This window comes from Eptesicus fuscus, chromosome 4 (genome assembly GCF_027574615.1).
Source record: "Eptesicus fuscus isolate TK198812 chromosome 4, DD_ASM_mEF_20220401, whole genome shotgun sequence".
Classification (NCBI taxonomy): domain Eukaryota; kingdom Metazoa; phylum Chordata; class Mammalia; order Chiroptera; family Vespertilionidae; genus Eptesicus; species Eptesicus fuscus.
This window is the reverse complement of record NC_072476.1, coordinates 13,408,969-13,426,848: the sequence shown is the minus strand read 5'-3', so window position 1 is coordinate 13,426,848 and position 17,880 is coordinate 13,408,969. Positions and strand designations below refer to the sequence as shown.

At 40.8% G+C, this 17,880-nt stretch overlaps 1 protein-coding gene and 1 pseudogene across 3 annotated transcripts in view; one reads left to right on the top strand and one right to left on the bottom strand.

Moving 5' to 3' along the window:
* Nucleotides 1-17,880, top strand: part of CREBBP (CREB binding protein) — a 148,921-nt gene that overhangs the window by 26,979 nt on the left and 104,062 nt on the right. The gene's annotated exons all lie outside the window — the stretch shown is intronic.
* LOC103286157 (tubulin alpha chain-like) lies at nt 5,867-15,957 on the bottom strand (annotated as a pseudogene).

Here is a 17,880-nt window from a genome sequence, read left to right as displayed (position 1 = left end):
GACCTTTCTTTCAAACAATACTATGTGGAAAGTAAGCTACATTAGTGTTGTGAGGGTAGTCCTCTCTATTGCCCATAGGTATCCCAAAGAGGCCTATGCTGAAGAAAGGGCAAGGACTGTCATTTTTGAAAGATTGTCGTGCCTTTGGGTGAGACAAAAGAATTAATAGTGGTGGGCAAATAGTAAGAACAAGAGACAAGTTCATTTTAAGCTATTCTCTATAATATAATGATAGTAGAGCCAGCTAAGATTTTAAAATGCATACGGGGAAAAGAAACTTTTTTGAAAGGTAATTTTGTTTTAAAAATTATTACACAGGAAATGCATATTTTCTATAAAATAATTCAAAGCGTATTTTATATAAATTAATAAGAACAGCCCCTCACACCTTATAGATAACTACTTCTATGTATATTTATTAACACACATCCTTTTTAAATACCAAATGGAACCAAACTGTATAAGAACCTTGCTGTTTTACCTAACAGCATACATATAACATATATTCATATATCCATATGTCAGTGCACACAAAATTTTTTCTTCTACTGACAGCTAAGTATCCTATATAATAAAAGTGTAATATGCTAAGCCATGCTGGCTGGGTGAAAAATTAATCTCTCTTAATTCTTGATTTTGGTTCTCCCAAATTCTTTCACCAAACACAACTACTATTTCTTATCTATCCTTCAAGGAGTGGTCTGTGCATATAGAGGTATAGTGAGGTGAGTGTGTAAATATTTCTCTTAAATATAAAGAGTAGTGTATAATAACCAATCTCCCCCTCCTTCTCTCCTCTCTCTGTGCATGTGTATTGTGTGTGTACATGCACCACCTTCCCACCATTTAACAATGTAAGATGGAAGTTATTCCACATTAGATAGAGCTCTCAGTCCTTTTTACTAGATACGATGCAGTAGTAGTTTCTGATTAGGGTATATCATAATTTATAGGACTAGTGTCCCATTGGCTGGATACTTAGGTTTATTTCCAATGTTTTGCTGTTTGACAATTTTGATTTGTGTTTACATCTTTGTACATCTGAGTGATTATATCTGCTGGATAAATTCTTGGGAATAAAATTTCTGGATTAAAGGATATTGACATTTAAAATAAGCATAGATATTGCCAAACACTCTCTAAAAACATTGTGCAAATTACACTTTCACCAGCAGCAAATGAGTCCCTGGCCCCCCAATTCTCACCAACAGTGTTGTCATTCTTTACTGATTTGCCATTCTCTTAGGCAAATTGTCTCTTAAGTAAAATGTCTCTTTATAAGTTCATGGGCATTTGTATTTTGCTATTGATCACATTCTTTGTTTTTTTGATGCATTATTTCCCCTTTTTTGTTGTTGGTTTAGATTCTTAATATTCTTTGTATGGTAAAGGTTTAAACCTTTTAATAAATGCAAATTCTCCCTCCGTTTTTTATTTGCTCAAGTCTGTTTTGCTAGGAATATGGCCACTCAGCTTTACAGTGGGATAGTTCTTATGATAGATATGCTTTTACCAAATACAGTGAAACCTTGGTTCTCAAACTTAATTCTTTCTAGAAGGCTGTTCAAGAAGTGATTTGTTTGAAAATCGAATCATTTTTCCCCCATTACAAATAATGTAAATTGAATTAATCCGTTCCAGACCCCCAAATGATTCCCTGTTTTAACCTTTCTTATAAACAGTACTGTTTAATCTATAAACAAATACTTTTTAAATTTATCAAATCACCCCCTTACTAGCCTTAAATGAATCACTATCAGCGCTTCTTCCAGAGGTGTCTTTCAGGAGGCCAGTATGCTCTATGCTTTTTCACATCACTGCCTCTGAAATCTGTCACCTTCTAACTGCTTTTTGTTTATCCAATCAACAGTTTTTCTACCTCTTCAGTTGCCTGTGATTATTGTTTCTTTCACACCATTATCACTCTTGATGGCCTCTTTATGTTTTAAAATTGTGCTAATCATTGATTTAGCCAACAACAAAAGCATTCTCTCCTTTTTTTTGTTGCCTGAGCGATGCTTTTTTGTCATGCTGAGGTATTAGCATGAAAGGGTTGTCAGGTCAAAAACAAGTTTTGGTAGACTGCTGAGCCATTTTTTTCTGTGAACAACTTTGTGGAGAACTGAATTGTTCGTGATGGGAGATGTTCGAGAACTGAGGTTTGACTATAGATGTTTTTTGTTTTTATAGAAATAGGCTTATCTATTTTTTTCCTTTATGGCTTCTAAGTTTTATGTCATGTTTATAAATGTTTTCTCTATTACAGAATTATGAACTATTCTTGTGTATTTTTCCCCTTATACCTTGGATCTTTAACTCAGAATTTATTTTGGTTTCAGTGAGTTATAAAGATCTAACTGTATAATTTTTTCCCCCAATTTATAGTCATCCCAGTACCATTTATTTAGATATTGCTAATCCAGCTTTTTCCCCACTAATGATGCACCATTTTTGGTATATTTTATTTAGTTTTCACATATGGAAGGTTTGGGCCTAATTCTGGACTTTTTGTTTCATTGCTGTTTTGCTTATTCTGTGCTAGAAACATATTATCCTACCTGTATAATGAGTTTAATGTATAATGGAGCTAGTTGCCTTTTATTCTTTTTCAAATATTCAGTATTTTCTTTACCATTCCTCTAAGATACTCTTCCAGATGTGTGGGTCTTAACCCTTATCTACACATCAGAATTACTTGCACATCAAAATGTGATGCCTGAGCCTGGCCAGCATAGCTCAGTGGTTGTGTGTCAACCTGTGAACCAGTAGGTCACGGTTCAATTCTCGTTCAGGATGCATGCCCGGGTTGCGGGCTCAATCCCCCAGTGTGCGGCGTACAGGAGGCAGCCCGATCAATGGTTCTCTCTCATCATTTATCTTTCTATCTCTCTCTCCCTCAATCAATAAAAAAATATATTTTTTAAAAAATTGTGATGCCTGAACCCTAACCAGTTAGGTTCAGTGGATAGAGCATTGGCCTGCAGACTGAAGGTTCGATTCCTGTCAAGAGCACGTACCTTGGTTACAGACTTAATCCCTGGCCCTGGTCGGGTACATGCAGGAGGCAATCAGTCAATGTGTCTCTCTCACATTGATGTTTCCCTCTCTGTGTCTCTCCTCCCTTCCACTCTCCCTAAAAATCAGTGGAAAAAATATCCTCGTGTGAGGATTTAAAAAAAAAAATGTGATGGCTGAACCCACTGCAAACCAATTAAGTTAGAATCTCCGGGTTATGGCATGAACATTAATATAGTTTGTAGTTCTTCATGATTAGTTTCTCATGGCAGCCACGGCTGAGAACTTACTGTTTCAGATAAACTTTAGGACTGTTTTTCAAATCTTTTAAAACAAACAAATAAAATTCATAGGAGTGTATTGAACTTTATAAATCACTTGCAGCGAAATTTGACATTTTAGCAATTTTGTGGCTTCCTGAGTTATCTTATTATATGCATGTAAGTTGTCTTTTCATGGAATCTTAAGTTCTGAGAAGTATAGTATAGTTTTCTTTATATAGGTAATACACCTTTCTTATTAAGATTATTCCTAGATGTAGTAATGAATTTATTATTGCTATTGGGAATGAATTTTTCTATTTCATCGCCTAACTTACTAGCTGTATATATAAAAGGCTAGTATGCGAAGTATCCAACCAGTCGCTATGATGCACACTGACCACCAGGGGGCAGACACTCAACGCATGAGCTGCTGTGATGAGCACAGAGGAACGGCACTGTGGACCTGGTGCCCACAAAGCAGCACTCTGCTTCCCCCAAGTGGGCACAGGCCTCATCACCACCCCAAGCAACACCCCACCAAATCACAGCCAACGCTGCCAAGACCCCATGGCACAAAATGTGGCCCATAGCCCAGCCCAGCCTGGAAACGGTCGCTGTGGGTGCCCAGTAAGGATGACACGTAGCAACACCCGACTTCCTCTCCCTAACGATGACTAGCCTCCTTGCAGTTTCTTCAGCCCAGGAACATGACTTGCTTTATAGCCAGATGGAAACATTTCACACTTTAACCAAATGTCTGTGAAGCGTTTTGCCATGCCTCATCTCATTTGATTCTCACAGAAGTCCTGAGTAGGTATATGGGAGACTCGGTGGAATCCCTATTTTCTTTTCATTGCTGGAAAATGGAGATTTAGAAGCTTAGAAACTTGACCCGACTGAAAAGAAGTAAGAAATGGTGGACCTTGAAAATGACTTCGAGTTTTCTCACTGCGAAGAATATAGTCAAACACTGCTGTAGTTAAATATTTTATCCTTTGTTCTCTCTATGTGATCTACAATAATAATCGGCTTCGAGTTGATATTTATTACTGTGTTGCTGACAGTTACCTGAAAGAAAAGTTGGGGTACTTCACTGGGCTGGAAAAGGTTTAGCTAAATCAGAAAGCAGGTCTAATTAAACAAGTTTATTCTATATCTATATCTATATCTATAAAAGGCTAAGTTGACTTGAGCATGCACTATACATATAAAGCTCTCGTTGGCGCCAGTCACACAGTGTGTTTCGATCTGTCATTGTCGACCGTGAATTTAGTTGACATTTCTATATTAGAGAAAGGGTGAATAGCGATATTAAAATATTTCTTCTAATTAATTCCCTTTCAATGTGCATGAATTCGTGCACCAGGCCACTAGTTGTTTTAATATAGAGAAGACATTGCTGTATATGTGTTACTTGAATATATGTCACTTTAGTAATTTGTTCACTTTATGGAATTCTCTTATTCTAATACTTTTTCAGGTGATTGTCTTAGGTATTCCTAGTAGATAGCCATCTTTTTGCATTATTGATGACTAGTGGCCCGGTGCACGAAATTTGTGCACAGGGGGTGTCCCTCAGCCCGGCCTGCACCCTCTCCAATCTGGGACCCCTCGGGGCATGTCCGACTGCCGATTTAGGCCCGATTCCACAGGGATCGGGCCTAAACCGGCAGTTGGACATCCCTCTCGCAATCTGGGACCGATGGCTCCTAACTGCTCACCTGCTTGCCTGCCTGATCGTTCCTAACCACTCTGCCTGCCAGCCTGATTGCCAACTGCCCCCCCAACCCTGCCAGCCTTCTCGCCCCCAACTGCCCCCCCCTCCCCGCCGGCCTGCTCGCTCCCAACTGCCCCCCCCCAGCCTGCTTGCCCCCAACTGCACCCCTCTGCTGGCCTGATCGCCCCCAACTGTCCCCCTCGCCAGCCTGATCGCCCCCAACTGCCCCCCCCGCCAGCCTGCTCACCCCCAACTTGCCCCACACTGCAGGCCTGCTTGCCCCCAACTGCCCGCCTGCCAGCCTGCTCGCCCCCAACTGCCCCCACCTGCCGGCCTGCTCGCCCCCAGTTGCCCCCCTGCCAGCCTGCTCACCCCAACTTTCTCACCCCCTTCCCCCCCCCTGCTGGCCTGATTGCCCCTAACCTGCCTTGGCCCCACCACCATGGCTTTGTCCAGAAGGACGTTCAAAAGGTCTCCCAGTCTAATTAGCATAGTAACCTTTTATTAGTATAGATAGATTTTATTTTCTCCTTGCTAGTGTTTCTACCCGTATTTTTGCTCTTTTGGGCATCTCTGTTTTGGGTCTGACTTAAATAGAGATGTATATCTAGTGTTTTATTATTAAGTACTAGAGGCCTGGTGCACAAAATGCATGCACGGTGGGGGGGGGGCCCTCAGCCCAGCCTGCACCCTCTCGCAATCTGGGACCCCTTGCCAGGCCTCCCTCTCAAAATCTGGGACCTCTGGCTCCTAACTGCTTGCCTGCAGACTGAAGGGTCCTGGGTTTGATTCGGGTCAAGAGCACATGCCCGGGTTGCAGGCTCGGTCCCCAGTAGGGGGCATGCAGGGGACAGCCGATCCATGTTTCTCTCTCATCATTGATGTTTCTCTGAGGATAGCATATCAGGTTGGTCTGGAATTCAGTCAGAATAATATTCAGGGCTTTGTCAAACCTGAGGGAAGCGGTGATGGAGGACAAAATCTGCCTAATAAGGCAGTTAAGATTAGTATAGTTTGGATGTTCAGTATTGAGGTTTTTATGATAAATATTGTAGGTGGCTTTGTTGTCAACCATGAAGGTATAATCAGTGCTCCAGAGTGATGTGGGTGGTGAGGATGTTAGGGCTGTGGAAACTGGAGAGGATGGGCAGATTAACTCCGGATTGACCTTCTTGCCATAATCAACAGAGAGCTGTTCCATCAGTAGGGAGGTGAATCCAGAACCAGTTCCCTCACTAAGACTGGAAAACCAGGAAGCACTGAAGACCTGTGCACTGATAAGCCAGTTTCCAAATTTAGTCCAAGACAAGGTCAGTGATCTCCTTGTCAATGGTGTAGTGTCCACGGTTATAGTTATTGGCAGCATCTTCCTTGTCTTGAGCTGCTCAGAGTGGAAGAACTGGCAGTAAGTATTAGTGCGAACTTTATCAATGGCCATGGATGGGTTCCAGTTCTACAAATACTGCCCTCGGAACATGTTTGCTAGTGCCTATCTCACTAAAGAAGGTGTTAAAGGAGTCATCTCCTCCCCTAATGGTCTTGTCACTTAACATCTGCATCAGACTGGATGCTGTATTCCAGGCATTGCTGATTTGGACAGCAGCCTGGCCAACTTATGGAATTCACTCACAAATATCTGAGACTTGTAGGGCTCCATTGGTCTGGAGTTGGCGAGGGGACGGAGGCAAGGATCTCCCACTGACAGACTACTGAGTCTGAGGGAGAAATCTGTCAAGTTCTTAGCATAGTGTCTGGGTTTACCAAAAAACTTTTAGAGAAGTTTGGTTAGTTGGCTAGGTGCTTTCTTACATAAAGGATTTGAGAAAACAATAAAATATTTGGAGTGATGAGACTGCTTTCTAATGTTTTCAGTTAATATTTTCTAATAAAAATATTTTATGCTTATTGTACAAAATTGGCAAGTCTAGAGAATTATTGCCCATAATTCTATCATCTAGTTCAGTGTTAACTTTTCGATGTTTTCTCTACCAGTCTTTTATGTATAACTAGAGGCCCGGTGCACGAAATTCGTGCACGGAGGGGGGTTGTCCCTCAGCCCAGCATGTACCCTCTCCAATCTGGGACCCCTCAAGGGATGTCCGACTGCCCATTTAGGCCCTGGGATCGGGCCTAAATGGGCAGTCGAACATCCCTCTCACAATCCAGGACTGCTGGCTCCCAACTGCTTGCCTGCCTGCCTTCCTGATTGCCCCTAACCGCTTCTGCCTGCCAGCCTGATCACCCCCTAACCACTCTGCTGCCAGCCTGTTTGCCCCCAACTTCCCTCCTCTGCCGGCCTGGTTACCCCTAACTGCCCTCTCCTGCAGGGTTGATCACCTCCAACTGCCCTCCCTTGCAGGCCAGGTGCCTCCCAACTGCCCTCTCCTGCTGGCCATCTTGTGGTGGCCATCTTGTGTCCACATGGGGGCAGGATCTTTGACCACATGGGGCAGCTATATTGTGTGCTGCAGTGATGATCAATCTGCATAGTACTCTTTTATTAGATAGGATAGAGGCCTGGTACAGGGCTGGGGTCCAGCTGGTTTGCCCTGAAGGGTGTCCCTGATCAGGGTGGGGTTCCCGTGGGGCGGCCTGAGCGAGGGGCCTGTGGTGGTTTGCAGGTGGGCCACGCCCCCTGGCGACGCAAGCAGAGGCTCTGGTATCTGGAATTTATTTTCCTTCTACAATTGAAACTTTGTAGCCTGGAGCAGAGCCAAGCCTGGGGTTCCCTCCGAGGCCGGCAGCCATTTGAGTTGGGGTTATAATTGAAACTTTGTTGCCTTAAGCGGGTGGGCCCAGCCAGGGTGTGCGGAAAGCTTTGCTTCCCCTGTTGCTGGCGGCAACCCTGGCCTGCTCTCTCAAGCTCCATTCTGCCGCCATTTGTTTGAATTTGTTTACCTTCTATAATTGAAACTTTGTAGCTTGAGTGGAGGCTTAGGCCTGCAATGGCTGGCAGAAAACTTGGCTTCCTCTGTTACCTAGGAAACCTTGCTCTCTGTGGCTGTAGCCATCTTGGTTTGGGTTAATTTGCATACTCGCTCTGATTGAATGGTGGGCGTGGCTTGTGGGTGTGTCGGAGGTGTGGTCAATTTGCATATTTGTCTATTATTAGATTAGATTATCTCTTTGTAAAGTCAAAGTTGGAGTCATGTTTCTTTTTCCCTAGTAGTTTATAACTGATTATTTTCTGTAACAAACTGAATGAATGTTTTGCATAATAGCAACATTGAATACTTTGATTTAATAAGCTCCTGGTGACTAGTTTGAAGAGTATTACTTGTAAGAAAAACCAGGCAACCTGTTCCTTTCCAACTAAAGGTCAATAATTAGGATCTGGAGTTAAAGACCTACATGTATTGCTCTAAAAATATTTTGTTGTTTTAATCTTATTACTGGAGATATACATTACATAGAGATGTACAGATCTTAAATGTTACAGTTTGATGCATTTATCAAACTCATGCCCCTATAACCCACAACCCTATCAAGATACATTATTCTGGAAAGTTCCTTTAAATGTCTCTTTTTCTGTCCCTCCTACCCCCACTGCTATAATCAGTGCTGATTTCTTTCTCTATGGATGAGTTTTACCCATTCTCAAACTTTATATAAATGGAATCATACAGTATGTACTTTTTTTGTGCAAGGCTGCTTTTGCTTACAGCATGTTTTTGAGTTTCATCCATGTTGTTGCTTGAATCAGTAATTTTTTTGGTGTTTTTTAAATCCTCACCTGAGGATATATTTTTATTGATTTGAGAGAAAGAGAGAGAATTGATTGGTTGCCTCCTGTATGCGCCCCTACCAGTGTTTGAACCTACAACCTTGCTATGTGCCCTGACCAGGAATCAATCCTGTAACCTTTTGGTGTACAGGACGATGCTCCAAACTGGCCACCTGGCCAGGGCACATACCAGGACATTAGTTCTCTTTATTGCTAAATAGTATTTCATTGTGTGAATTTATCGTGATTTGTTTATCTGATCTCCTGTTCATGGACATTGTACTGGTTTCCAGTTCGGGCTATTAGAATAAAGTTTCTGTGAACATTTTGTACAAGTCTTTGTGTGGACATATAAATTTTCATTTCTCTTGGATAAATAACTAGGAGTGGAATTGACTAGATGAGAGAGGTCTGTTTTTTGGACTCTAGTCTGGAAATTAGTAAGCTGTGTAGCCCATGGACCAGATCTGGCTTGTTGACTGTTTTTTATAGCCCATAACCTAAGAATGATTTTCTTTTTTTTAATGAATTTTTAGAAAGGGAGGAAGAAAGAGATACATAGATTTGTTATTCCACTTACTGATGTATTCATTGGTTGATTCTTGTATGTGCCCTGACTGGGAATTGAACCAGTAACCTTGGCATATCGGGATGATGCTCCAACCAACTGAGCTATTCGGCCAGGGCAGTTTTTATAGTTTTAAAGGGTTGATTAAAAAAAAAAAAATAGAAGAATGAGGAATGGAAAACATAGGTTGTCTGCTAAGACTAAAATATTTACTAACTGGCCTTTTATAGAAAAAATGTTTATCACCCCTCTTCTAGTGTATTCCATTGATCTATTTGGCCATTTCTTTAGCTTCATTATAAGCATTAAAATAGGGTGCTTAGTTTCTCATTTTCATTTCTGTTTAATTTCTAGGTTTTGTATCATTGTTTGACTTGATTTTTGCTGATAAGGAGAAATATATTTTTCTGTATTAATATTATATCCTCTAACCTTACTAAACTCACTTAGTTCTGTTAGTTATTTAGTAGATACCTTAGAATTTTCTAGGTCACTTTGTTTTTTACTGATTTTAGGTGGGGGGGGGGGAGACACATCGATGTGAGAGAGAAGCATTGATTAGTTGCCTCCTTTATGTGCCCCTACAGGGGACTGAACCTGCAGTATTTAGTTCAAAATATTTTTGTATGTGATGGTATTTACACATATAAAAGCCTAAGCGACTGAATGACCGAACAACCTGTCAACCAGTCGCTATGATGTGCACTGACCACCAGGGGGCCGCCCCTGGTGGTTAGTGTGCTCCTACAACCTTCCTCAGCCCCTCCCCCTGGCCAACCTCCCACAGCCCCAATTGGCCCAGCCAGGCCAAGGGACCCCACCCGTGCATGAATTTGTGCACCGGGCCTCTAGTAACATAGAACAGGGTATATGCCCTGAGAGGAATAGAACCTGCCACCTTTTGCTCTAACCAACTGAGCCACCCAGCCAGGGCAGGTCATTTCCTCTTTGAATAGAGACAGTTTTACTTCTTCCTTTCTAATCTGCATGCCTTTTCTTTTTCTGGCTTTACTGCTCTTGCCTGAGACCTCCAGTACAATATTTAATAAAAGTAATGTGAGCATGCATTCCTTATCTTATTCTTGATCTGTGGAAGAAATCATTCAGTTGTTTATTATTAAGTACAGTGTTAGTTGTAGGATTTTAAAGACATACATCATCAGATTGATTAAGGCCCCTACTGTTCCTAGTTTACTGAATCTTTTGATTATAAATGATTGCTGAATTTTGTCAAATACTTTTTCTGCATCTATTGAGATGATCTTAGGGATTTTCTTTACTCTTTAATGTGAAGGGCATCTTTCTGAATGTTGAATCAATCTTACATCTCTGGGTTAACTTCCCTTGATTGTAATGGATTACCCTTTTTATGTATTACTGGATTTGATTTATTAAAATATTGTTCATGATGTATTCATCTGTATTCATGAGGGATTTGGGTCTATATTTTCTTTTTTTGCAATGTCATTTAGTTTTGGAATCAAGAATATACTGGCTTCATAAAATTATTTGGGAATTATTCCTTCTTTTCTGAAAAAGTTTGTCTAAGGTTAGTATTAGGCCTTAAATGTTTGATAAAATTCACTAGTGAAACCCCCTGGGTCTGGAATTTTCCTTGTGGGGAGGTTTTAATTATGATTCAATTTGTTTAATACTTTTAGGCAATTTAAATAATTTCATCTTTATGTTAACTTTGGTAATTTATGTTTTGCAAGGAATTAATCTATTTCTTCTAAGTTCTTGAATTTATCTGGCATAAAGATGTTCATAATACAATAGTACCCTAATTTCTTTTTTTATGTCTGTAGAATCTAATGTAGTGTCCCCTCTTTTAGTCTGATTTGTGTTTATCTCTCTTGTTTTTCCCTGATCAACGTAGGTAGGGCTTTGTCAACTTTATTGATATTTTCAAACAACCATCTATTGATTTGCCAATTTTTTCTTGTGTTCTATATCATCTATTCTGTTTTTTTTATTTTATTTTATTTACTTTGGGTTTTCTTCACTCTTTCTAGCTTCTTGGGGGTAGCCTTAGATCATTGATTTTAGACTTCCCAGTGTTACCATTTGAGCAATCAGTTTCACCCTAAATATTGCTCTATACTGCATCCTATAAATTTTGATATGTTTTTATTTTATTCGTTCAAAATGTTTTTATGTGTTATGATTTGTTCATGTTTTTATGTAGAATTGTGTTGCTTAATTTTCAGATATCTGGGAATTTTGCAAATATTATTTTAGATTTCTAATTTCATTGTGATCAGAGAACATATTATGTATGATTTTTGTCCTTTGAAATTTATCGAAACTTGTTTTATGGCCCAGCACATGGCCTGTCTTGATGAATGTTCTACATATTCTCAAAAAGAATGTGCATCCTACAGTTGTAGGGTGTAGCGTTTTTGTAAATGTCAAAGTTGGTTGATTGTGTTCAAATCAGTTATGTCCATACTTTTTTTGGTCTCTTATCAGTTACTGAGAGAGGAGTATTAAAATATCCAACCATAATTATAGATTTGTCGATTTTCCCTTTAATCAGGATGAAATCTGACTACTTATTTCATGTGTTTTGAAGCCCTTAGATTAGGTGAATATACATTTTGGATTATTAAGTCTTCTGATGAATTGAGCCTTTTTCATTTTAAAAGTTCCTTTTTATTTCTGTTAATATTCTTTGTCTTAAAATCTACTTTGTCTCATTAACCTAGCCACTTCTACTTTTTTATGATTAATATTTGCAAATACATCCTTTTTACCCTCTTACCTGTGTTTAAAATGTCTCTCTGGTAAAGAGCATTTAGTTGGAACTTGGTACAATCTTAGTCTTTTTTTTCTATTTCTCAATTACAGTTTACATTCAAAATTTGTATTCGCTTCAGGTATGCTGCATAGTGATTAGACAGTCATGTTCTTTACCAAGTGATCCCCTGATGCAATCTTAGTCTTTTAGTTTATTTACATTGAATGTTAATATAGTTGGATTTAGATCTCCCATCTCGCTATTTTCTGTTTGCCCCTTCTGTGTTTTGTTTCTTTCCTGACCTTCTATTGAAGGCTAATTCTAACATCTCTGTTATCTCAGTTTGTTTCATTTGCGGTTGTATGTTTAAATATGTAATTCCTGGTTATGGGTCACATTTTCTGCCTTTTGCCACATTCAGTAATTTTTGACTATGTAGTGAACATTGTGGATATGTTGTTGAATATGAAATGTGTTTGTCTCCCTGTACAGAGTTTTGGGTTTTGTATTTTAACAGGCATTTGACTCACAAATCAGTTTGATCCTTTCAAGGCTTGTTTTTAAACTTTCTTAAGGCAGGTCTTGAGGAGCCTTTTTCTTAGACATGGCCTTTTGGGGTCTTAGTTGAATTTCTGGAATGTCAGGAAGATCTTGAACCTTTGACTGGTCTATGTCTCCAGCACTGTGCCCCGCTCTGAAGTCTGTTTAGTGCACAGTTCCTTAATAGAGCTGACCACAGGTTCCTTTAAGCCTGTTCTCAAACTCTTCCCTGGGCTTGCTCTCTGTTGCCTGTAGATCTTTGCATTTTGTTATTTGTTGCCTGTGGAAGAAACTTGCCTGATCTGAACAAATAGAATTTCCAGGAGGAGGGGGAGGGGAGTCTGAAGCTCAGAGCCTGACCCTCAGGCCAGCCCGCACCATGGCAGACAAGCCAGCTTCAGAGATGGGCTGAAGGGACAGGCCCCTTGCATGTCAGGTGACAGAGGAAATTTGGAAACATTGTACCTAAACTTTAAAGTCACCCCATAGGTGCAAGTTTCATGCTCAGAAATAAAATATTTTAGGTAGGGTCACAGGTGGGAGATGGCTGCCCAGTATTTTCAACCCGGGGTCTATCTGAAGTTTCTGCTGTTTGTATTCGGTGCTTTTCCATCAGTACAAACATTTTAGGAACCATTTTGTAACCCAGTCATTAACCTGTCTCTCAGACTTTTAGCATAGATTAGGGCTGTGGTTCCTAAACTTTAACAACTCACCTGGTGATCTTGTTAAGATGCAAATTCTGATTTAGGAGGTCTTGTGGGTGGGGTGGGGTGTGGGCTTTTCTAACCAGCTCTCTGAGTAGCTGGTGCTGTGGCTTTGGTCCGTGGACTACTTACTGGTGGTCTGGGAGGTCGGAAAGGTTGGCGACCGCTAGTTTAAGGAAACGTTTGGAGCATTGGTTGCCAACCGGTGGTCCATGGACCACTGGTGGTCCGTAAGGTTCAAAAGGTTGGCGACCGCTAGTTTAAGGAAACGTTTAGAGCATCGGTCGCCAACCGGTGGTCCATGGACCACTGGTGGTCCGTAAGGTTCAAAAGGTTGGCGACCGCTGCTCTGGGGGCTCTGGGAGATCTGTCTGTCTTGTTGGTGTGAGCTTACATGAGGGTATATAATGGTTATTGGATATGTCACACTTTAAAAGTCATCTCTCTTACTTCCTTCATTGTTCAGTGTATAAAGTTGGGAAGTGCTAAACTTAACATTCTTTATGTAAATAGGTCCAAAGCATGACTTCAAGGATCGACTTCTACAAAATGTTCCTGCAGTATATTGGAAAGATTTACATTTACTGTAATTTGCTGTCCATCTGTCACCCAAGTTAAAACATTTAGGGTTTTTATGTTGATTCCCATGAAATAATTTTAGCTTTTTCACAATTAAATAATGACTATAATATAAAATTTCAGTATGATCCTGTAACGAACAACGATAACTGTATTTACTCTTTCTGAGTTGTAGTAAGAGTAGAGCAGGCAACGAGTGGCATTTCTCTGGTGCTCATTGTATTGGCCACTGTGCTAAGTGCTTTGCAACATGATTTCACTTCATCTCATGTTTAATAATCTTGTGAGGTAGGTGTCATATCTGTTTTTCACATGGAATAAAATAATAAGAACCACTTTCCTGCCTCCCAGGAAATTAATCAAGATGACACCTGTTAGAAAGTGGCAGGCTCTAAGTTACAACCCATTCATGTCTGACTTCATAGTCTGTATTTTTTCTACTGCACCATTTTGTTTGTAATATAGCAAAGCTTCAAAATATGGTGAGGAAGTACATAAACCTAATTTTATGTGTATGGATAAGTTTTACCTCATCAACAAAATTTATAGAATAGATAGATAACTTTGATAGTGAGTCTAATATCCCAGTAGTATTTTTTGTCATATGAAAAGATTTACTGCTTACACCTTTCTAGAAACATACCTATGTATAGTGTTGAACCATCTCTGTAGACTGATTGGGCTAGGGCTCTCAATTTAAATAGTAATTCAGTCAAGCAGGTTTGCAGTAACCATAAGGAAGTCCACTCTTGCCCTAGCCAGTTTTCTCATGGTTAGAGCATGGACCCGAGGACTGAAAAACATCCTGGGGTGAGGATTAACAACACCAAAAACGTCCTCTGGCTAGTGAAAATGTGTGTTTACCTCACATGCAGGAAGCCAGGATAAGTATAACTTTTTTAAATGATATATATATATATATATATATATATATATATATATATATATATATATATATATATATATAATTGATTTCAGAGAGGAAGGAAGAGGGGGAGAGAGAAACATCCTATATAATAAAAACCTAATATGCAAATTGACCGAACGGCAGAATGACTGTTTGCTATGACACGCACTGACCACCAGGGGGCAGATGCTTAACACAGGAGCTGCCCCCCAGCCTGCAGGCCCCAGGCCAGCCAAGGCGGGTGGCAGCAGGGGCCCCCCAATCACCCCACCAGTTGCCCTACAGATGAGCCCTGATCGCTGGCCAAGTCTAGGGTCCCTACCCATGCATGAATTTCGTGCACCAGGCCTCTAGTCAATGATGAGAGTGAATCACTGATAGCTGCCTCCAGTATGCCCTACATTGAGGATGGAGCCCACAACATGGGTATGTGCCAGCTTCAAATATCTTCTTAGTAAATTGTTAAAGTTGGGATGCGTGCCTGTCTTTTTTCAGTATTGTAGAAAATCTTTCACCTTATTTTAAATATATTTTTATTTCAGAAAGGAAGGCAGAGGGGAGAGAGAGATAGAAACATCAATGATGAGAGAGAATCATTGATCGGCTGCCTCCTGCACCCCCCTCCCCCCTCCCCTCCTCCCTCCCTTCCTCCCCTCCTCCCCCTGGTGAGGATGGAGCCCGCAACCTGGCCATGTGCCCTTGACTGGAATCGAACTGTGGACTCTTCAGTCTGCAGGCTGGCACTCTGTCCACTGAGCCAAACCAGCTACGGCAAAATCTTTCACTTTAGAGACTCCTGTCCGATGGTAGAAGTTTTCTGTGCTCTATTTTTGGAAAGAGATCTCAAAGCCACTTCAAGATTGCACAGAGCTTTGTGGTTTTCAAAGTGTTTTCCTATGTGCTATTCCATTTCAGTCAGACATAGGAAGTCCAAGCAGCCCTGTGTGCAGGCTTTCAGGGGTATATGATCTCAGTGGTGAGCAGCCGTTCTGATAGGGAGTGGGGGTGAGATAGGGGGCACTGGAGCATAGAGATAAGGGATAAACCAAGGGGAGGGTACAGAGCATGTTTTCTCTCTTGAAAACCTTGCGTGTTTTGCTTGGAGATTACTGTCAAATAGGAGGTGCTGGGCTGCTTGGCAGTTGTACTCTCATAGTTGTCAGGGTGTGGCTGCGTGTAGGTGTGCTGCTGCTGCATGTAGGTTCATTAAAGAAAGGTGTGCAGTGGTGGGAGCGGCCAGAAGACTGGAGGCTGTGACTGTCAGATCAAATCTGTCAGGATCTGATTGGAGAGATCATAGAAGCTTTCCTTCTTGTCTGTTGATGTTGTGAGTGATGCTCTTCTGAGACAGTGCTTACTTTTTATGAGTGATCAGCAGCATTAATAACCAGCTTATTTTGCGCTCTCCAGTCCCGATGTTCATTTTAATTAATACCTTAGAGTTATCAATTAACTCCCAGCCAGATGTCTAGCCAGCAAGTCCTATTGTTGCGGATATTTGAGTAGAGATAGACTTTAAAACTGCAAGAATAGGCCAGCATAGCTCCGTGGTTAGAATATTGGCCTGCGCACTGAAGGGTTTGATCCCCAGTCAAGGGCACACAACTGGGTTGCAGGTTTGCTCCCTGCTCCCAGTTGATGAGGGTGCTAGAGGAAACTGGTTGCACATTGATGTTTCATTCTCTCCCCTCCTCTCTGAAGAGCAATGGAAAAAATATCCTCAGGTGAGGATTAACAACAACAACAACAACAACAAAACTTTTTTAAAAAAACCCAAAAACTGCAAGAATAACTTCTCTGGGCCTAGTGAATATTCAGGCCACTTCCTGAGGTGTCTTACTGTGTTCTCATTCATGGAGAGGAAGCAGAACTGGCCACCACGGTGAATATTACTGTTAGTGTTTAACCTGCTTTTCAGGGCCCAGTTGAGGTTTGACCTCTTGAGCCATTTGTTTGTCCTTTGGGCCAGGACCCCTGTCTCCCTTTTCAGACTACATTTAGCAGTTGGTATCAGTGCCACCTGCTGACAGCGCACATCTCGTTTCTTTGTAGCATGTGTCTCTTACCTTGAACTTGGGAGGATGTGGTCCTGCATGCAATGCACCTCCACCACCCCTTAGTATCTCCCTATGGAAGATACTTAATAAATATTATCCTCATGGTTGATAGTGTACATATTTTCACAGCCTTTCCCACTTGCACTATCCTTTAGATGAGAACATCATTGCTAAGAGCTGAAAGAAAGCTAGCTTGCAGGTAGGCTTTAGTGAGAGTTGGGCAAATGTGAGAGCTGCTTTAGTGTCTCCTTGCTGGGAAAGGTCTGTCCTTGCATAGGTACTTTCCAGTTATAAAGGCACCTCGTCATCTGGAAGCTAAACACATGGTAACCCTCATTATCCGATCTCTTGCCTCTTGCCTTTTGCTCTCTAAAGCTTAGGTACCAGATAGATTCAGGTGAAATGGTATCCCTCACTGCCTGAACTGTGAGCCAGAGTACAGGGAGACTTTATTGTATCAAGAGTCAGCCATGCAATTTCCAAGTCGATAAACATAAGCTGTTGGAGAAACATACACCTTTTTGTAACCCAATTGGTGGTTGACCATGTTTGCTTCATGTTTCCCTCCTTTCAGCCTACTTTGCAAATAGTGGTGGTAGATGTCTGAGTGGCTGAGTCTCGTTCATTTTTTTTTTTTTCTGATCACATATATAATGCATTAGAGCAAAAATGTGACAACTTATAGCCATGTTATAACCAGGGTGAATTAGATTTAAATTACCACCCAGGAGTAATCTCTAACACTAATAATCAGTTTGATCTACCTAGTTTTATTCACTGACAGCTTAAATTAGTATTATAAATACAGCTATGCAGCCAGTGGGTCATCTTGTCATTAAAGACAGTCAAAATGTTTGAATAAAGGATGACTTTAAAAAATAATTTTTCCTCCTTATGATAAAATAATGCATTGTATAGATAATTTGAATAATGTAGAAAATATTTTCAAAATTAAAATCACCATAGAGTGATAACTCTATTAAATATTTTGGTGGTGGTTCTTCCTTGCTGTGTGTGTGTGTGTGTGTGTGTGTGTGTGAGAGTGAGAGAGAGAGAGAGAGAG